Source organism: Morone saxatilis, unplaced genomic scaffold, assembly GCF_004916995.1.
Source record: "Morone saxatilis isolate NCDOM2014 unplaced genomic scaffold, NCSU_SB_2.0 Contig24, whole genome shotgun sequence".
NCBI classification, from domain to species: domain Eukaryota; kingdom Metazoa; phylum Chordata; class Actinopteri; family Moronidae; genus Morone; species Morone saxatilis.
In genome coordinates this window covers 18,725,245-18,729,783 of record NW_023339807.1, presented here as the reverse complement: position 1 = coordinate 18,729,783, position 4,539 = coordinate 18,725,245, and positions in this window count along the sequence as shown.

The following is a 4,539-nucleotide window of genomic DNA, read 5'->3' as shown; positions in this document are numbered from 1 at the left end:
AGTATAAATAGTTACGGCGCTCCTGTGACGTCACATTGTCGCGCTACAGGTCGGGAACGGCGAGTGTACAAGACGCTTAAGACTCGGAATTGCCTGCTGGAAGATACATTGACTACCAGCTTCTGCAAGCTGGTAGAGGAGGAACTAATGGAAATGTAACACCCAAAAGTGAAGAACAAGAAAATGGTGGAACAAGATATTCAATCTTGCAGTCAGGCCACATACCAATGCTGTTTGGTGTGTCTCTGTTAGATATACCCTTCTGTACAGTATCTCTACCTGAAACATACGAGTAATAATATATTATAAAAGTCAATTTCAGAACTTCTTGTAATGCTTTATTCTAAACCCTGTTTGTTTATGATAGTGTTGATAAGTTTGAACCCAGTTTAGTACACTCAATCTGCGCAGTAATACCACTTTCTATGTCCTGTAGGCTGTGATGAATAACTCATTCTGTGTCTACAGAACTAGGCGAGTAGATAACAAACTTACAGGCAGCTACCCTTTACACTACAGTAATCACCTACCACTGAACCAATCACCCAAGCCATCTTTAATCCCTGACACCATCAAGTAATGGCCACTGATCTAAGTCCGACTGACTCAACCCTACCTACCTGACTAATCTTCCCAGCACTGCCTCTGCCAGTAATGACTGGCAATCTTAGCAATGAATAGAGCCTTATGGCTGGCATAGACACATGGCAACCATATCACTCAGTACTCAGGAAATGCTGCCACATCCTTACAATAAGTTTGTTTCACGTGTATCATCGGATTGCTAATATAACCATTCCTTATATACTTTTCAAATAAAACAAATACTTACCATATGGGTTTTAATACATAGGAATTAATATACAATGTTTTTGAACAATGTACACACAGGTTTCAGCCTGTAATGGAAATATAAATAGTTTAAAGTATCTACTATTGCTACTTCTAATTGTGGTGATCTATGACTTTAAGACTTCACTTGTGGCACTCACAGGAGTTAGCCAGACTAACATAATCACCTAAACGCTTGAAACATAAAATGTAAATGGTTAATACACTTTTAAAAACAAAAAAAAAGTTTTTGCTCTATATTGTAATTCAAGACATGAATGAACTATGAACTGTATAAACTATGAGTCAGTTTTGCTAACTTTAAACCTATTCTGTTATCATTGCTACAAACCATCAACATGAATGGACAGTCACCTTATTCAACAGGACAGAGTGTGTCCTAGTATGTAGATTTCCCCTGAGATGTGAAACTAAAAGTCAGTTTGCCTCTCTCTCGCTGTGGGGGAGGGTTGTTATTGTTCTGGTAAATGAGAGAGTCTCTATAAATACTCCCAAGGCTTCCTTCTCCGTCTCAACCACCAATCAACAGTCACTGTTCAGCCGAGCAGCTGAGAGAGAGAGAGCAATAAGCCTGAGTCAAGGCTAACAGGGGGAGGGAGTGGGGGAGGGTCTGACTCAAACATACTCCGTGGAGAAGTGGGTGAGGGACTTTGGAAGTGAGGGAGGGGGAGAAACCTGGTAACTGCCACTCATAGACCTGAGGCCACAAGTGGGGGTAAGGCTTAAGTGAAAGTAGTGATTTGGTGGGGTGGGGGGTGGGCGCACCGTACCACATTAAAGCAGCTTTCCAACAACTTCTGTGATTATTCCATGAGAAGTTAAATGAACTTTGGCACTCTAGAGATACACTTGATTGGCCTGTTTTTACACACTCATTTCATGCCACTTGAAAAGGCCTAGAAGGCCTTATCTCTATATGACTTCTTACAAACTACAAATAAAGAAGATCCAAGAATGGAGTTGGGGAAAAAAAGGGCTCACAGTTTGTTGTTTGTGGAAAAGTTTCTACCACCACTGAGGGCATAACGGTGGAACAACAATGCCCCCCCCCCCCCAATACCGTGTTTTTACATTTTATACAGAATGGTGAGGCAGAATAACAAAGTAACAATCAATAAAAGGGGCTCATAATTGCCTCACTGCATGCAAGGTGACCGCCAGCGACAAAAACTGTTTAATTGCATTGTTTTCTATTAGAACTTCCAAACTGGCACGCTATTTTGAATGACTTCACTGCACTGTTTTGGACGTTTTGGTCTTGGAAGTGCTGCATATGAATGAGGAACAGTAGATTCATGAAGTGATATGATACTTAAATTATTTAACTACAAAACCTTAATAAGGTGGCAGCTGGCTGGAGGGAGATTGCCAGGGAGCAGTTTCTGGTAATCATTAATAACAATGCACTTGTTGTTTGCTATATTTTATGTCATTTCCAGCAAAGAAATATCTAAATTTTACAATAAAAATGTCTTTTCTGCTTACAAACCTAGCAAGTAATAGCCTAGCTTTTACTACTACCAAACTTGTTCTCTGATCTCCATTGCACAGCTGATAGGTATGTGGTTTGTTGACATATAATGTTATGCTAATGCTATCGGACACTTGCATGCAGTTGCAGGGAGTGTAAGAGGAGATACTGTCCAAACTTGTGCTGCGTTATCACTATTTGTCTCATTTATTCACCATTCTCCTACCCCTATCCCAGCAGGCTTTTTGCCCCTAAGTGTGGCAATTTTCCCTTTAGACATGGTCAGATGACATGTTGTGTGACTTTGTTGAAGCATACCAGGGCCTTGAGTGGTAGAAGGAAAAGAGTTGTCATAATTTCTAAAAGAATGCAAAGTTCCTGTTAGCCGAGAAAGTCGAGACTGTGAAGGGATGTCTGAGGCACCAGATAACCATTGAAACAACAACCCACTGCAGCTGAGAATTTCCAGCTTACTTATCATGATAGAAAATACATGATAAGTGGTATTGGTGCCTGCAGGTGTTCACACACTCCAATGACTTAATGCAAGCTATACAAATAGGACTGGAGTTCTCCCTGGTTTCATGTATCCAATCTTGGCTCTTTACCAAGCAATGTCAGTCATTTAGAGTCAGCACCACAAGCCCACTGCCTGCATTTCCAAGCAATACCATTCCTCAGCATTTACTAGCCTGAGGGATCATTGTCGACACAAACACTAATCATGTCCTCTTCACTGCACTTCCTGCCTTACAGCCACTGATGACGTTTCCAGTTACCTCCAGGAGCATGCACATACAGCACAGGAGCGAGGGGGGGACACACAGTCTGAATGGACAACAAGAGCCTGCACAACCCGTCAAACAAGTAGCTACTATGGAAGGAGAGAGTGGGAGAACACTGTGACGATGTGAAGAATGACCTATTAATCATTCATTATCTCCCAGCACTGTTAATGAGGTGACGACTCTTAAATAATTAGCAATGTGACTGAAGCATATTTCCATAGCAGTAGCCTGAGGACGTGGAGGGCATTGGGGACGAGTGGGGAAGGGAATATGGGATGCACCAGGCACAAAAAAGAACAGCCCCCACACCAGCTTAGCAAACAATAACTATCCTGATAGGGGGCTCTGGGAGGCATGGACAGAGAGATAGAGATAGACAGAAGAGAAGAGAGATAATGAAGCTGTACGCAATATTGAGACAAGAATGAGCCATGGAGGAAATAACACTTTGAAATAGTTATGTCTATATGTAGTGGGCGTTTAAGTTGTTCACCCAGCAGCCTTCATTATCCGTCTGTCTCTTTTCAAGAGGGGCAGGCCAGGGCCTTTAGGCTTTTCTACCACACAAGTCAACGGAGAACTGTAGGCAAGCGAGCACCCAGCCTGCCATGGGCCTATTCATCTTGCACAAAACACACAAAAGAGCAGACCATGAGCCACATTCTTGACATCCAACCTCATCACCCCCCACTACCCTCCCATCCCTGGCCCTGACTCACGCCCCTCCCCCAGTGCCTCACACCAGCCAGGGCAGACAGGAGCTGCTATGCTACGCTACCTAACTGGCTGGTTGGCTGGTTGGAGTTGTTTGGTGGAGGAAGGGATGCATGGAGGAAAGGGAGGGTGTGGGAGAGAGGGGGCAGGGATGTTTTCTCTTCAGTCAGCTAATTGACTCACAGATGTCAGGAGGAGTCGGGTTTGTGGCAGGGCTAAAGCACCCAGGGACACTTTTCCCCTCCACAAACAAACATAACACCTATACACATGCACGCAGGCAAAGATTGAGCACACGCCTGCACATATGATTTGCACATGTACCTGTGGCATTACCATCTGTTTCTCTGACACTCATCAAACAAGATATGTCTCTGTGTTTTTGGGCAGGAGGATTGAGAATGGCCTTTTTTCACTTATCCAAATCTCAAGGTGTAAATATAACTGAGCTGTAAGGTAGTTCTGACTTGCTCAGCCCTACAAAAACACCAGGAACTAACAGCCTTTTGCAGACAATAAGAATTTGGTTTGTTCTGGGCATAATTTCATTTTTCTGTTCACCATCTGGGGAGCCTCTGTGGCTGTCAAGCTGAAGCAGGTCTCATCTACTGATACATTGGAGCAATAACACTTGAGGCAGTTCAAATGTTGTACAACCTATGATATGACCTATTTTCAAGCCAAAGTTTTCATGTCATGCCATGTTAGCACACT